This window comes from Coturnix japonica, chromosome 14 (genome assembly GCF_001577835.2).
Source record: "Coturnix japonica isolate 7356 chromosome 14, Coturnix japonica 2.1, whole genome shotgun sequence".
NCBI lineage: Eukaryota > Metazoa > Chordata > Aves > Galliformes > Phasianidae > Coturnix > Coturnix japonica.
In genome coordinates, this window is record NC_029529.1 from 5532348 (window position 1) to 5550080 (window position 17733).

The 17733-nt window shown below is 44.0% G+C and overlaps 1 long non-coding RNA gene across 1 annotated transcript; it reads right to left on the bottom strand.

The window, feature by feature from the left end:
- Positions 1-7759: 7759 nt before the first annotated feature.
- LOC107320793 lies at positions 7760-17676 on the bottom strand. Its single transcript, XR_001558370.2, has 3 exons — positions 17553-17676; positions 9604-9838; positions 7760-8917 (listed from the first exon to the last, which is right to left on the bottom strand). It is a non-coding gene; the product is annotated as an uncharacterized LOC107320793 (long non-coding RNA).
- Between the last annotated feature and the right edge of the window lie 57 nt (positions 17677-17733).

A 17733-nucleotide genomic window follows, 5' to 3' on the forward strand; every position in this document is an offset into this window, starting at 1 on the left:
GTGTGCAGATGGGTCTAGAGGAAGGAGAGAGCTGATGGCCTCCCAAAGCTGCTCATAAAGAGCTAACACAGCTAAGTTGGACTGATGATCTGAGTGGTCTTTTCCAAGCCTGATAATTTACACGACTATCCATGAAAGGTGTAAGAGAAGAGGAAAAAGAAAAGCAGAGAGAGCTCAAAGCCACACTCGCACCCTTTTAGGCTCTGAGCTCCTAGATCTGCCACTGAAATGCAGGTGTGAAGAACTAGATACATCAATATAACAGAAAAAGTATTACAGAAAAGGTGCAATGATAAAAAGACAGACAATAGAGAAGAACTATAAAGGATGAGAATATTACTTACCACTATCAGAAGAGTCCAGGTTTACAAGCAAAAGCTTCATCAACAAAAGGATCTCCAGAAATAGAGCCTTCCCAAGTAAGGATCAGCCCTTAAATGAGGTGTAAGAGAGGCGCAGCCAGGCTCTACCCCTTCTGGTCACACAATTGAATTGCCTTCACCTGTGCTCCCAGTGCAGACCTGGTCCTTCCCCAGGTGCTCAATCAGTGCTCCAGGCCACGTCTCAACAGTTCCCATACAAGGTGACACCATTTTTTGTTTTGGTCAAATCAATTGGTTTTGTTTTATTTTGTTTCGTTTTGTTGGGGGGGGGTTGTTTTTTCTTTTCTCTGCCACAAGTTAATGCAGCATGAAGGCTTTGGCTTCATAATAATAATAATAATATATAATATAATAATATAAAATAATAATAATAATAATAATCTTTCAGTTTTAGTAGCCAGCAGTGAATAACTGGCAGGATCAGAAATGGAGGAGTTTGCACTGACCCAATGTGCTGCCACTCCTCTGCACACCGAGCTTTGGGGTATATACTGAGCATCTCTGTGCCTGTTCTGCAATGGGTCTTTCTGTCCCATCTTGCCAACAATTCATTCTGCCTTGCTCACAGCACAGAACTTGCTGATTACTCTCCCCTAATTAAGTTTGGGTAATGAAAGTCACTAGAATTGTCTTTCATGTCATATGTTGTCATATGTCTCATTAAACCATTAGGTTTGTTCGAAACCCCTTCCAAAAGAGGCCGGAGGGGGAAAAAAAAGAACAATTTGCTAATATTTTTTAAATATTTCCAGAGAAATGGTGCAGCATAATTATAGCAGCTTTTGCATTATTTAACCTGCCTACGCATCCCTAGGGCTTTGAAGAAAGAAAGTCAGGCAAGATCCCAAAAAGCTCTTCTGTCACATACAGGTGTGGAGTTATGGGGTTACTGAAGGGGGCAGGGATGTCAGAAATGCTCACAAACACAAGGTTCCCTGACTTAGCTCAATGCTGTCTAGATATAGGATGGGACAAAGTGTGTCAATACCAAAATCAGAGCAGACTGAGACCCCTCCAAGGTGACACTGTACCCACGTTTTCTGTCTTTCTGTGCTTCTGTTTGTGATGATGATATTTGCTATAGAAACTGCTGTCGCAATGGAAGAGACCCTGTTCATTAAGGAGGAAGGACCCTGTGTTGGACTGGGTGATCCTTTTACAGGTCCTGTCCAACTCAGGATGTTCTGTGATTCCAGTGCCCACAGCTTCCCCTACCAGCCCACACAGGTGCTCTCTGCTGCTCAGACCTGTGCTTTCCCACAGCTGGAGAGCAGCATATCAGTTGTCTGCAATGCGACCTGCTTAGTTTGCACCTATCCGGGATGCTCAGAGCCATCCAGCATTGCTGCACAATGACTGCAGCTGAGACCAAACCTGAGAACTGCATCCCAGATCTCTTCTGAGCTGAGCAGTGCTGGCTGCAGGGCAGGGATGTCAAGCTCATCCATAACCAGGAACAGCTTTCACAACCTCATTGCTGGGGCTGGCTTTGGGAATCCCCCATTGCCAGGCACTGGGCTGAGCTGCTTCAGGAAGCCCGCAAGACTCACAGTGGTGCTCCTCCTTGCACAGAACCCCAGCAGGAAGAAGCAGGAAGGAGAATCTTTGGAATTTAACTTTCCCTAATATCACCCCATTTACTTTATGTCAGGCTGTGTTTATCTTCTGCTGCTCACATTTAAATGTCAGAGTATCAGCATGTCTAAATTCCTCTTTTCACAGATGGAAACTGTCGATTTTTGAACACAAAAGGCACCGGGGAATGTGATATACATATTACCCTGGCACAGAGTTTAACCTTTACAGCCTGTTCGTTAAGAACCTGCTTTAGGATAAAGCCAATCACTTCAATAAAATGATCATTTGCTCCTATACAGCTCCTGGATCTTAAAGAAACCCAAAGGACTTTCCAAAGGATAAAAGCAGCACGGAACAGGATCTTAATAATATTAATTAATGTGCAAGGTAATGGAGGACTGAAAAAAAAGCCCTCTGAGGGCACTTGCTGGACTTTGGCACCTCACTCTCTGGATGCTGTCATTGTATCTGCAGTGCCTTTGGAGCCCCTCAGCTGGGAGAGGCACCCAGGTGTGTCACAGAGCAGAGCCAGAAAAGGTGTGAGCAGAACAACAGTGGGGAAAGTCTTCCCATGCAGGTTTGGCCCTTGTTGCACTGCTGTGGGCTCACAGCCCTCCTTACCAAGAAGTAAATACAGGGATGCTTTGTCACACAGTCTCAGAGCCATTAAAAGCCAACGCTCAAAGGAACAAGGTTTTGCTGGTTTGGACATGAGGTAGAAATCAATATGGATTCCTTTAATTTGGGTAATACCTCGCTTTCTTCTTTAGAAAAATGTGCCTCTCTTCTATTTCGTGGTGGGAAAATCTCCCTCTTGCTTTCACTGATGGAGCCCAGGAGATATCTCCACCAATTACCTTGTTATTAGCTCTTTTAAAGGACAAGAACAAATGGGCAATTGAAGTTTGATTGCATTACAGAATGGTCTTTTTTCCTTCTCTGTTTATGTTTGTCAGCTAGGCCTAGGAACTACGTTCAGGGAAATAAGACAGCAGTGCTATCTAGGGGCACATTTAGCCTGCATGGGTCTGTACAGGTGTTTTGTCTCAGCTCTGCTAATACCCTGCAGAGCTCCATCCCCAGCCCTAGTGGCTGCCTGACTCACCCTTGCTTCCATCTCTGCCAATGCCACCATGAAACCATACTGAGAAAATGCAATTTCTCAAGGTGTGGCAGAAGGGCTGCTCATAAGCAAGAGTGGAAATGAGGGCTGGAGTCAGTCCCAAGCTCTCTGTATTATAGTGGGCAAATAGCTTCAGAGTCTCAGAAATGTGGCTCCTATTCTGATCGCTCCTATGTAACCATGGACATCAGAAAGCTCAGAGAAAGGCTGTGTTATCACCTGTGATTCCACCTGCACGATTCCATCCCTTGCAGATTTGTATGCTAATTCAGCATGCTGCCTTCTCCACTGATCCCTAAAAAGCATTCCCATAGCTGTTCATTGATGTCTGTGTGTCACAAGGAACCGCTCAATTAAATCACAATGAAATGCTTGTTTGATACCCTTCATTAGAACAAAGCTATTTGGCAGGAAAAGGTGACAAATGGGTAAAATACTCTACTAACTGCATTATATTTCATCCTCCAGCACTGTAACCTCCCCCTTACAATTACAACAACTCTGAGGTTTCGTGGGATGAATGGGACAAGTAGCAAACAGCATAATAGTGCTGAGGAAACAGTGAGTTGGTGTTGGAATAGGACATGTGCCCTGGGTGGCACTGAAATGTGGCTGTCAGCACACACACACACGTCTGCCTGCATGCAGCTGCGGCCACCAGATGTGATGTAAGCTGATTTACTGGGCAATTTTACAGCTTGTCTTTCAAATATGGCTGTTGGGCAGCGATAAGCTGACAACTTTATCAGCAAAAGAGAGTTGTTATTTATCTAGATTGATTGGATTATAAAGTCAAGACCTTTAATTAAAGAGTCCCGTAATCGGAAAGCAAAATAATAAAAGTCACTGCCCAGCAGCTGGGCTGGGTCCCCTTAAGCAACTGGGCTCTGCCTGCTCCTGCAGGCAATGATTTCTGGTCAGCTCCATCCACTGACTGTGTTTTTAATAAGATCTATGATATTGAAATCACCAGCTCACGACTGATATGCTCTGCTTCCTGAAGAAGCGATGGCAGCTGTTCCACCATTTCCAAGCATTTCCAGTTGGAAGCCACCCCCAAAAGGATTCCCCCCTTGCTAAGTGCTTTCATATGCAACGCAGCTGCCCCCTCTAACACAAACTGCACAGGGAGAGAAGAGCAAAGCCTTGACCCCTTGAAGCTCGCATAAGGATTTGAAATCTGGACTTTTCACAGCAAAGCACACCATTGCTTTGCTTTTCAGATGAGGAATACAAAGAAATTTTATCCTCTCTTCCCTTTTTTTTTTTTTTTTTTTTTTTTTGAGCAGCTGGAATATGTTTTGGAGGAAATTTCAGGCTGATTACTTAAAGTCTGGTAAAGCAATAAAGCAGCTGAGAGCAGAGTATGAAAGCAGAATCCCTCAAATGCTGCTGAAGTGCTACAAGGTCCAGACCAGAGGGAGCACTGCTGTGGGCTGAGCTGGTAGGGACAGGTCAGGGTTGTGCTGCAGAGCTGAGCTGCAATCCAGGCTGATGGCACTGCAAAGAGCCCCAGCTTCCAGCAGCACTGAGCAGTGCAAGACCCACAGAGCTCAGCCGATCCTGGCTGAAGAAATAGAGCCCCAATCCTCTTCTGCATGATGAAGGCACGATGTAGCCAATGTATGAACCAACTGCTCCTGCTGCCACGCTGCAACCTTTCCATCTCCCACAATTCCGCTTTTCCTTCAGCCCTAAGTTTTCTTTGCTTTTTCTCACTTTGTTTTTATTTTTCATATTATTTTTTGTGGGTGCAGGCGGCTCTGGCAGAGGCGGTGCTGCCTTCCAGATGTGACACAGGTTATTGCATTAACTCTTCCTGTGGCTAGAGATGTGGGAATTCACAGCCTATTTGCACCCTGTGAAGGGGCTGGAGCTATGAACTTAGATTCAGTGGGATCTTGCAGTAGGATTCTGTAGGCAATAAATCAATATACAACTTCTGATACCTCTTGTTATCAAATGAAAGAAGGAACATATGCTATATTACAGATATGTATATGCACCAAGGGAAAAAAAATGCAGTGTGTGTGAGATGTTGGAGCCTCACCAGCAGCAGTGTGCCAGCTTTGGGACCATGGCCTGTGGGCCAAATGAACACGGTGCCTGCAGTGATGGAGATCAGCTCTCAGATGTATGGGACACCCCAGTCCCTGCAGGAGGTGACAGTCAGGGCTTGGCTCTGTGCTCAGACCCACCGTGCTCCGACCCACCGTGCTCCCTGCCTCCTCCCAAGCCATCCTCTGAGCCAAGAGGAGATGCAGAGCCTGTGCCTGCGATGAACACAACAGCTGCACATGGGTAGCTAGCTGGCAAGGGAGGAAGGGCAAAGCAGTAAAGGTTTCAAGCAAGTGATGCTGTAAGGGAATCCAGGCAGAAGGACAAGCCTGTCTGAATTGGCTTGGAGAAAATCAGGTTTCCTATGCTTCTATTCACTGCAGCAGCAAGCCTTTGTGCTTCAGAGGATTTGGAAAGGACCCACGAGCAGCACAAGGAGCAGAATTTCCATGTAAAGATCACATGCCATGGAGATCATGCACAGCAGAAGCCTTTGCTGGTGCAGCATCTGAACAAAGGGAACATGAGCATAGTGATGTTTTTCTCCTCCTCCTGATGAGCCATTGCTGGGCCATTGCCAGCCTTTGGGCATCACCTGTCTGTGAGCTGCTCCAGCTTGTAGAGCAGCCTGAGCCATCCCTGGGAAGTGCAAGCACCAGGAGACACCTTGAATCACATGGATGGTGAGAGCTTGATTACAGCTCAGTGCTGGCAATGCAAACTGTGCAGTTTTACTCTGCATTTCCTCCACTAGAGGAAAGGGATGAGATACCCTCTTGATACCTCTTTATGGAATACAACTCTTCAGCACTTCTAACTGACGTTACTTATGCCATTGCTAGGAAACACTAACAAATAACTACCTTTTCATAGCAGCCAAACAGACGTATTCTTGTGGGAGGCAGATTCTTCTGAAGATGAAATACTTTCAGATGTAGTCTTTTGGCTTTCAAGAGATGGGATGGACAATGTCTCCTGGAGACAATAGAGTATCTGTGCATCTGGAATTTGGCTGTAACTTGAACTTTATTGCTGTACAATCTGGAGCAGAAGAGCTGACCTCTATTCCTACAAGCCCACGAATAAAGGAGGCAACAGCTTTCAGCCACTCAAAGGCAATGCTTTCAGTAGATATAGATTCAGATACCTTGGACATGTTTGCACTAGCCTATGAATTGCATAGAACTGTGCTGATGGGGGAAGCAGTTGGTTTCATAGTGACATCCTCAGGAGCCGGTGAGCAGCCAATGTAATTCAAATTGCTGTTAGCAAAAAGCATCATCATAAGCTTAGCTAACAATCAGAATGTGCATTTTTGACTTGTTCCTTGTCCTCAGTCTAGACAGATTGTTAAATGTCATTTTAAAAAGAATTATGTATTTCTAGTATTGCCTATGTGGCAACATGAATCAACCAGCTATAAATAAGGATGGAAATCAGAAACGTAATTCTAGCCACCAGAGGCAGAAGGTTTGGGAACAACCTCGCAACGTGATTAACGAAGCAAAAATCTCACTAGTTTGAAGACAGAAGTTGATAAATATAAACGAGCTGTGTGACACACTCGCATATGGAGCATCCTGGGAGTCTCCTTCTGATCCACTGCTGCTTTGTAATCAGTAAATAGAGTTTGTGCAATACATTCAGGGAAGCCAATTGTTCAGGCTTTTTTTAAGGAATTCTGCACAAGAATGTGTGAAAGGTGGTGTGGGAAGCAATGCTTATTTTAGCCCAGAGCTCCTGCAAAGAAAATTGGTTTGGGGGAATCAAGCAAATAGGCTTGGGGCAATTAATGATGCCCTGGGTAAAGATCACCATGTGGGATTCTGCTCTGTGTCTTTTTGAGCTGCTCACAACCAGCACATCTCATGAGAATTCTTGCTTTAAGTTTTGGCTGAGAATGGACAAAATGTGAATAATATGAGCTTTCTTAGGCATCCCTTGAAAATGTTTGTCTCTTAGCAATCCTCACATAACAGGTTTTGGCCAGAGAGTTAATCCCTAATAAGGATTTAAGGCTGCAAACTGAGTTGCTGCATCCCTACAAGAATGTTCTCCTCTTGGTGTCATTTGGCAGCACAGAGGTTTCTTTCTCAAAAATGCTACAATATCAAAGGATATAATAACAGTTTGGATTTGCTATCAAATTTTGTTAGGCTTTACCTTGCCTACAAACGCTCATAAGCTATAGACTGACTGCAGCCAGGAACACAACACATGAGGCTGCAGACCACTCCTCCAACCATACAGGCTCCCTCACAGCAGTGGCAATGCCAGGAGGAGGATATAGCAGCTCAGCTATCCGCAATCAAGCACAGTTGAGAGAGGCCATGTAACCATTTAAGTTTGCCAAGGCAGAGATAGAAGAAGAAACAAAGAGTACCATGGTCCCAGATATGGGCAGAGGATGGATGGCAGGAGAAAGGAAAGGTGAAGCAGGCAGGGTTTGAGTGTTAGGCTGAGGTCTAGAGGTGTGGTGTTGAGAATCCAATGAGAAAGTTAAATTGGGCATATAAAGTGTTAAAAATATGCCTTTCTTGCATGCAACTAAAACCCGATTGTTAACTCCGACGTGATCCAAGACCATTTTCCAATAAGTAAACTCAAGGCTTAGAAAATGCACATACACACAAAGCAGATGAAACTTAAAAGCATTTTTCCCAGCACAGAGGTTAGAAAAAAAAAAGTGACCTTTAAAGAAAGTTCTTTTGCAGCATAAATAGATAAATAAATAAATGATCTGCTGAGTTCATACAAAAAGCCCTACCTCCCAGGCAGTCTTCTGCCATGGCTTAGTACTTGTTTTAATCGTTGTTTCAGCATTAGAATTTTCTTCTTTTCAATGCTGAAATAAATGGCAGTCAAGGCCTAAAGTCTCCTCTTTTTTCCACCCTCCCCCCAACTGAGCACAGCCAGACACAGCGGCTGCTCCTGGCCCTCTCCCTACCATCACTTCAGTGCAGATAAAGTCTCAGCTCTCATTGGCTCCCAGGGAGGACCAGGGGAGAGGTGGAACATCTCTCTCTCTCCTCTCCCAAATGTCAACTCTAGAGATGAGAAAAGAGCATTAATTCTGTCCAGAAGTTATTTAAATTGGTAAAGAAATGTCTTTGCTAAATTGCTGAGAGCCCAGAGCTGTGCTACATGCTAAAGCATTGCAAAGGGAGAATTTATTTATTTCTTTCAGTGTTGTTGATTAACTCAGCTTGAGATGCTTGAGCTGCTGTAGGCAACTCCTGCACTGATGGTACCATCGTTAGAGAACAGCTGAGCAAACCACTGGGCCAAAGCAGAAGAAGAGGACACACAGCCCAGGTGAGTGGTTGAGCTGGGAATCATGTGTGTCACCTGGTGGGACAGCCCAGGGCAAACCTGGGTCATTTCTGGTGTGGTCCAAGGAATTTCAGCAGAGGAACTCCATACATTTGTAGGGGAAAGCATGGGTTCCAGATCCTGCCAGCGACTTCAGCCTGCGTATGCTTTACATATAATCATCCTCGGTGTGTGTTACAGGTTTTATTAACTTCAAAAGCTTTCTGATCTCCTTCAGTGATGCTTTAATTACTGATCTTCCATTTCCAACCATAAAAAGATTAAAACCAGTTTAAAGGAAGAGGCCTTTTATTCCTTACCATTCCTGCTCTCTGCCTTCACCGGGGTGATGTTTCTCCATCACTCAGAAGAACACACTCCCTGTGCCTGTGGCAGGGTGCTGGGTGCAGTAAATACAACTGAAGGGCTGTGCAGTTGGTCCTCTGACCTTTAGAGTTTCTAGCTGGAGGGAAAAAGAAACAACAAGAGAGCAGCTGGTGCAACGACTCTAGTTTTCAATTGCTCATTATGCAACAGGCAGGTACATGGATGCAGACTGGACCCTCCACGCTTGGTATGAAGGCCACTGCCACCCTCCTCTCCAACATCAAGGAGCAGAAAAAGGGCATCCCAGGGTGTGGAGCTCCTTGTTTGCTTCACTTGAAATGCAGAATCACTTCAGAGGGTTGGGTTTATCTTTGCATCTTCCTACAGTCCATATGTTCACCAGCCTTACGGAAGCTCTGCCTGCAAGGAACCACTCACTGCTGCCTGTGCTGGTTCCTGCCTCACTGACCAACCAAGCTGACCCTTAATTCTAGCTGTGCTGATTAAAGCCTGGGTATTAAATACAGAATCCAGCACCTTCCCAGCTTACTTCACAAGCCATAACTTGGAGAAGCGATGTGCTGACCCACCAGCTTTCCCAGACCTTGCCAGTGACTTGCCCACCACAACCAAAGGGCAACAGTTCCAACCATAAAATTGTGCAATGGGACTTTCAAATATGGGAGCCTCAATTTACACTGATATCCATGAGTGAGGTTCCCTGCTACTTTTAAGTCAGGCCCATGCTGCCTGCATAGGGAACTAAATGATGTTTTCTGTAATGGGATGTGGTTGCAGATGCTGGGGGCTCTTATGTCACACCTTAGAAATGAAGGGTTTCCTGCTGGAGGATCAGTGCACATTCATCACTCTTCCATCTTCCCTACTGAGGTTGGAAAGTAAAATACTCAGAGCAAGAGCTGCTTTTCTCAAGTGTGATTTCCACAGTGACTTGTCTGGGATGCAGAAATTTTCGCTCTGTTCTTTGGCTGCCAGAAGATCTCTTGACACGGAGTCACAACTCTCTCCTCTAGCTTTCACCCAGGTCCAACAACAACTGCAATAAAAGGAAAAACAAACAAGCTGAGAAGTGTTCTGAGCAGCCAGTGAACAAATGCAGGGGAAATATTTTTCACAGAAAGTCTAAGCAGTTTTGCAGTGCTCTTTTCAAGTGCATTTACTGAAATTTCCCCAGAGCCCTCCTAATGTAAGTACAGTTGGAAAGATCCTAACTAAGAGAAACAGCTCCTGCTGAGTGATAGTCCATAGCTTTATTAGCAGAGATCAAAGAGAATAAAACAATTACTGTAATTTCCAAGGAGCTCTTTTTCCAGGGGCAGAGGAGATGAAGGCTATGAAAATGGGTCTGTGTGTGCTTAAGTAATGGGTAGGCACTTCAGCTTTTAATTTTTTTATCTGGCAGAGGGAGTCACCTCCACGATAAAGTTCACTGCTTCTATTTGGGGATGTACTGATGCAAAGATGAAGTAACATTCTGGGCTTTTGCAGAGTGCCCCTGGTTTTAGAGCTGTGTGTATGGGAGCACTGTGTGACTCCATGGCTTTTATAATGGACCAAAGGATGCAGGATGTGGGATGCAGCTCCAAAACAGTGCTTGCTACCTTACAGCTTGGTGGGGACTGGGCCCTCACATGTCCCTGGGTTGGATCTGATTCAATATTGTGTTCATTTTTGGAGGCCTGAATGACAAATCCTCACGAATCAAACACTACCATTAGTGAATTTGCTGGGCAAGAGCTGTGGCTGACCCTTCAGCTGGGCAGTGCACAGAAGTTTCTCTTCAGCAAAACAACTGTCCTTTATCCTATTATATCTTAACATGTGATTTAGAGATGATTCATCCCTTTTATTTGAGCCTGGACTTTGCTATTATCTTGCATTTCAGCCAAATATTATTAGGAATGTTGATGTGTCTGCACAGGGACATTTTCTACAGAATTAATCTAAGAATTTTTAAAACAAATGAGCCCACATCACATGTTTCTTAGGAATGGCAACCAAAAAATGGCCTTAATTTGGTTTATCACAATGCATTTGGGAGGCAAATCGCAACAAACCAAATAAAGGTCTCCAACTCTGTCCACACGGAGGCTGAATGCAGTTCGACAAATCCACTTTAAGTTCAAGCCCTTAATTAGCACAGGTTAATTTGCCTGATTCTCCCATTTAAGCAAGCAATAGATTAAAAAAGTCAAAAAGAAGCACTCACGGGCACAGCTGGGCTCTCACTTCCACTTTCATCACTCGACCTGGTGCCTTCAGTCTCTAAGCAAAGCATGCAAGATGCTCAACCATGTCAGTATATTCTCTATTTACTGTAAAAGGCACCAATTCTTTGATAAGATGGAAGAGAATGCGATAATCAAGAAGAGAGTAAACTCATTGCAATGTTCTTTCACTATAATTTCATGGAAGTGCTGGCAGTTCCCTGAATGTCATTTGTTATAGGACAATCAAGATTAAAAAAGAAGAGTTTGTCTGAGGGATGGTTAGTAAGGAAATATGGGTGTCTGTTATCAGCAACCAAAGGTCTTGAAATCACATTTGCTGCATCTTTTTAAGAACGAAAGCTTGTTTGTTCATTTTATTCACAATTAATTTCCATTAAATTTTAATTTCCCTCATATTCCTATTTATTGAGCCATTCTTGTGTAGTTTTTGGAGGGGCCAGGAGTCTCTCTCAACCATTTTCAGACGGAACATTCATTATTTAGCTGAAGGAACCGAGTGACCAAGCCTCCCCATCACACCATGCCACACCACACCATACAGGCATGCAGCTGGGAGAGGATCCATGCTGAACTCCGGCGCCACAGGGACAGGCACTGCCTTGGAAAGCAGAAGGGGAAATGAGAGTGATTGTAGGACAGTCTCCAGGGCACAATCACAGGATAAATAGGCTTTGTTTATGTAGATGGCTTTCTAAAAGTCAAACCATTGATAATGGGGGATCTTAATATCATGCTGTTGTCTGGGAGAACCACAGCCGACTCACTGGGGACTGTTCTTGGAGGGTGTACAGCACGCTGTGTTTACACAAATACTCCAGCAGTCAAGATCAGAAGCAGTTTTGGACTCAGTCCTAGGAAAGGAGCCAGGTATGATAACTAAGATATATTCAGGGGGAATATGTAAGGCCAGGGAATTACAGTGGTGGGGCTTGGTGTCAGGCTGTCTCACATTGGGAGCGCAGCCCATGTCTGTAAATCCCACAGCAGCACACTGGCCTCCCCAGAGCATCCAAGGCTTGGGTTCAATTTCTCTGCCACCCAAAGCAGCTTCCCAAGCAGCCAAGCCAGCTTGAGACAGAGCCAGGTGTTGTCAGCAGAGAGATAGAAGCAAACAGCATCCTTCTGGGTTAGGTCATGGATGCGTGACTTGTTGTTTGAAAAAAAGAGAGACCTTGAGCTGTGCTGAACCCAATGTACTCATCTTTAATTTTCACTTTCCCAGCAGAGATACACCCACATTTCTCCAAAGAATTATTGTCAGTTTGGTCCAGGCATTTGTTGAATAACTTCACTTCTCATTGCCTCTGCTTTAGAGTGTCTGAGAGAATAAGCCAATTTTTTTTATTGTTTACTCTTTCCTAAGGGAATATTATATTATTAATTTTTTTGTCATATTTGGAAGTTACAGAAAATGTTCACCATCTACTGCCTTCGGGGCTTCTAGAACCAATGTTTTATCACCCAAAACAATGTGCCAGGAAGTCGACTGCTGAGCTGGTGTCTGCTGGAGAACAGGGAGCAGAAACAGTGTTGGCAATTTAGGGGACCGATCAGGCAATAAGAATAATAATAGGATGATATTAAGAACAAATGATTCATGAGAAAAGAAATAAGCTGATGCTGCTAAGTAAATATTTACCAACGACTAATAGCTTTGCAGGAGATCTGTTAGTGTCACATTTGCTAATAGTAAGATGAGAGTAATATATACCATGCATATTACTCAAACATACAAATTAGATTAAGTTTCCTCCTAAGACGAGGATATTACTTTTCCATTTTCCTTCTAGTTTATGAAGATTTACCCAATGGCTGATACTGGAAGGATCTCAGAACAGAACCATACTCCACAGCATCCGTGTCACTGTGAAATTTCATACTAAATAGCTGCTAGCAAATGAAGTGTGTCCTGAAGTAACTCTTAGCTCCTCAAAAGCAAACCTGGTTGTAGACTTTCCTACGTATTAAAGACAATCACGTTCAGATCCTTCTTTATGTTCACATTCTGGATTCTAATTTCTAATTCCCCATTACTCATTCCTCTGCCTAGGCCTGGTTTTCGGAAATGTTTGAGGGTTTCATTACCTACACTGGTAAATGTTAATTTAGATATATATTCTTTTTCTTAGAAAAGGAGCATGAGCAGTTAAGAGCTCACAGAACTAAACTGCTTTGGTTAGCCTGAGTCCTGGATTGTGGAAAAAGCACCATCCACAGCATGAAGCTGTGAGTTGGAAGGTCCTAAAGGACCTTAAAGGTCATCTAGTCCAACTCCCCCACAACGAAGAAGGAAAATGTCCTGTTATGAAGCATGCAATCAGAGTTTCTGTCAGTATCATTTCTTTGACCTACTGAACTAAACTAGTGTACACCAGTCAGCTGTGGCTCATGACAATACTCAGGGTGTCACACAGGTGAGACAAACTTGCCCTCATTCTTGTGTCTTACCAATGTTTTAATCAAACCTGCTGACACAGAGATCCCAACCTTCTGACAAGACTCCCATTCCCTGTGCTATAATGAAACTGCTTTGACTAATGCTGTCCCCATCAAGATGGATATGAGGAAGTGCAAACTCTCCAAGCTGGTGGAAAATAAAAACAAAACCAGCGTTGTCCTGGCACAGATAGCTGTCCTTCAAACAGCCCACCCGCTGCAAGGCTCTCATCAAACACAGGCTGCCTCCAAGATATCAGGCTGGGAAATGAAGCTTTAAATGGGGTTTTCAACCATGCTGGAATGGCTCCATTTACGCTTCATTTCGTTGGTAAAATAACTGCTTTTAGATAGCAGTGCTAATACTGCTACAAATAATTAACGTTATCTGAAACCATCATATTACAGGAGGGGGTGATTAGGTTCAAATCAGCAGAGACACGTCAAATTTCAGCAATATGACACGGTACAAAAACAATGTCTATATTCTTAGATAACCTTTGGTCTCGGTCTTTCGCTAAACATCAGTGCTCCCGAGGCTAGCACATGTTTATTTCTAGAGCTGAAATGTAATGTTTTGCCCATATGTTGATGCTAAAACAAAAATTTCCCTTCTGAACTCTCTAATCTTTTTATTCGTGTGTTCTGTTGCTCTCAGGCAGGGATTGTGAGTACCAGACGCTGCCTTATGTAAAATAATTGACTGTATTTTCTCTCTTCTGAACTAATTCACCACATTTTCTCCCTATCTATCATCTAGACGAATGCACTATGCTCTCTATCCATCACCCTGCTCTGGTACTCATCACTGGGGTATGCAGCCAGCAGATAAAAAGTATAATGATGCTATATTAAATAAAGAAAATCGATGTTCTACTTGCAGTCAAACTGAGTCAAATTGTGACAAGTGGGTTGCCATGAGGAGAATTAGGCCCTGTCTCAAGCAGTGGGCTTTTCTGAAGCAGTGCTCTCAGCTCCCAGTATTTGTAGGCCTTGTCTTGCAATGCTGAGAAGGCATCTCCTGTCCTGCCTCAGCTCCAAAAGTCCTCACCAGTGCCTAGGACTTCTCATCCTGGTCAGCGTATATGTGGAAATCCATCTGCTCAAGATGACTCAAGAAACTGGAGCATTTAAACAGCAGCAAATGTGACAAGATGATGTAAACTGAAGAGGATTTGTGAATGCCTGTCTGAGTCACAGGATCCTTGGCTGCAGCATTTCATGTATGTAAAACATTGAACTACTTAGGATCCTTGGTGTGAACTGCGATGCAATGGTAGCACCAATAGAAACAGCAGGATCGGGGTCTGGCACCCAGCAAGCAGTGAAAGCCACCTTTCATTGCTCTGTAGACAATTCAGCACAAGACAGTCCATTGAAAAAACAAAAAGGGAGACTGAATTTTCAAGCCAGTTTGTCCTCAGAACGGGCAGCTCAGGTCAATGCCCCTTTAATGTACCATATGAACTTCAATGTACTACCAGTCCATCTCAGCTATGGTGTATTTTTTTCCCCTCCTCATTGCAGAATACTGAATTACAGTTAAATGCTTGATGGTATTTCCTGACTGTGTGACTGATTGCTTGCCTTTGTGCATGGCTGGTTATTTGTCAGCAGTGAGCACTTCAAAGCCCATCAAGCCAGTCCAATTGCCCAGGGAAGCAGCTCAGCTTTCTTTGCCCACCCCACTACATTAGTTGAGAGGGAGCAAACACCTTCTGGCACTTCTCAACAGAGATATGAAAGCAATGGTACTGCTTTTATGCAATCGAATCACATCTCCCTGCCAACCATTGCATCCAGATTTTCTCTCCACAGGAACTGGGACAGAGCTGGGAGGGGATCCACATCTCCCTCCTGAAGCACAGATGCAGCTGGTGCTGGGTGCTAGGAGCAAAAAGCTCATTCCCAAGACAAAGGATGCAAGTGTAGACAGAACAATATCTCTGCTGCCTCCCTAAAACCTCCAAATCAAGGCTTTGCAATTCAGAATTTGTTGGCCCCCCATTCTTCTTTGCCTCAGTAGCAGTTTCCTCTCAGTTCTTTTATCTGCCCAGGCAAAGCAACACATGCAGCTTTGCAACAGCTCAGATTTTAGTAGCAAATTATGTCTAGGCCAGGAAAACAGTCTATAGCAGATCTCTTGATAACTGGCAAACTAAAGGGTTGTAATGTGCCCTCCATTCTTAGCAAGGTTCCCTGGCATTGTATGTGAGAACAAAACTCCTTCTTCCATGAAAATACACGGCAAAAGATGGAGGTGTGCTCTTGGTCTTGCTTCTGATTTCTCTGCTGATATGACTGCATTAAATTAGCACCTACATTTATTTACTTCAAGAAAGAGACCACGATATAGCCCCCATGTGCTGAGATTCTGTTACACTTAGAACAAGAAAGGAAGTCCGGTTCTTCTCTTCCACAGTTTCCCTGCCTTCAAGGTGTGGATATTTGCAGAACAGATGCTGAGAAGCAGCCTCCAAAGCATCTTCATCACTTGAAAATCAGACTTTCAGAATACTACATAATGTATTGGTCCCTGTTTGGAGAGATGTTACAGTGGAAGTGGGTCACATTTTCAAGCTCTTCTGAATGCCTTTGCAAAACGAAGGAAAGGATTCAGACCAGCTTCCTTTGGAAAAGTTATTTCTTCCATGCTGCAGACAAGAAATGAACTTCTCTGCTATTGGGTTGCAAGAGAACTCTCCCTTCTGCATTTACAAGAACTGTACTCCTCTCACACTAATTTAATAAATAAAACAACAACAAGAAGACAGGGGAAAGCAACAGCAGCAGCCACAAAACCTCAGGGAGCACCTGCCTCAAACAGGAGCATCCACTGTGAGAAACTATTTCCCTTTGAAAGGATTCTAGCCAAGAGAAATCTTAATCTATTGAACATCAAAATATTTGAGCTGGAAAACATTTCTGTTCTTCTCTCCCAGTATGTTTTGTCATCTTGTGCTCTGGAAACATCTTGGATAACTGTCAATAATTTATACGTTACAGTAGCATACTAAATCACTTTGCTGTTGGAAGAGCTTTGAGCCACAGGGTCCCTGGGCCTGCCCTGGATGATGATGGGAACACCTGAATCTGCCAGGTGTCAATAGGTTTTGCTTTTCTTTCTTGCAGTGATGTGATATGCAATCTATTAGGACAAGATGTGTCTGTGAACACCTGAAAGCAGGCTTAGACTGACAGAAAACAAGCAAATAAGAAACAAAACCAAAACAACAATAACCTAGCCTGACAAACAAACAAAAACAACACCCTCTCCAATTCCATCTGTTCCTTGAAGCAATGTTCATTTGGGATAACAATAAAACTTCTCACTGAAGTAACGCTTGCAGTGGATCAGGAAGAGTTTACTTTGTGTGTGGGTACACACAGTGTTTCTATATTGTTGAAGATTAAAACCTAGCAGTTACATCAACTCACACAGCCCAGTCTGCTGCCAGTTTCCAGCCTCAAACACATCCCATTGCAGCCCTAATGGGCAGTTCTTCAGAAGTGCCCGGGTGATACTGAACAGGCTATGATCAAGAACCACTAATAAAAGCTCCCTTGAAACCTCCAGAGAAAAATACTTTGTCATCTCAGCTGGAAAAGGAGACTGAATTCCAACACTGCTGGATAGCAGGGAAGCTCTGCTGTGGCTGTGCTGCCAGCTCATGGATGCACACTGTGTTTTTCAGATTCGAGCTCACTGTCAGTAGCAACCAACAAGAGCACAAGGTCTTGTAGGAAGAATGGCTGTGGACTTTCAGAGCATTCATCTACTACTTTATGCAGCCGAGGCACAGTCCAGGCATCCCTCTCGTGGACTCAAGGATCCCACTGGCCTGGGTAGGCTGCAGAGCACATGTTTTTTCCTTCTCAATTTTCTATATCAAAAAGACATTCAAGGAGAGAGCCCAAGGACGAGAGCGCCCTCTGTTGTCTCTGCTCTCTCCAGCATCCTCCCATTACACTGAACCCTCTCCTTCCCCTCCTGCTTAACGATGGCAAAACCCCTTAAAATCCAATTAAACAAATTAAAGCTGCCTGTTGTGTCTCCAGGTGAGAATTACAACGTGGGGATACCTCAGCAGACGGATTTCACAGCACCTGACCGGATCACATCAACTGCCTTATAAAGCGAGCATTTAGGGTTGGAGTGATATAACAGCGTGTCTGGAAACGGATCTTTTAAGGTCTCTTATAATCTAAGCCATTCTATGATGCTAAGAGTGGGGAACAAGACCCCTCCCCATTGGGGTAATGA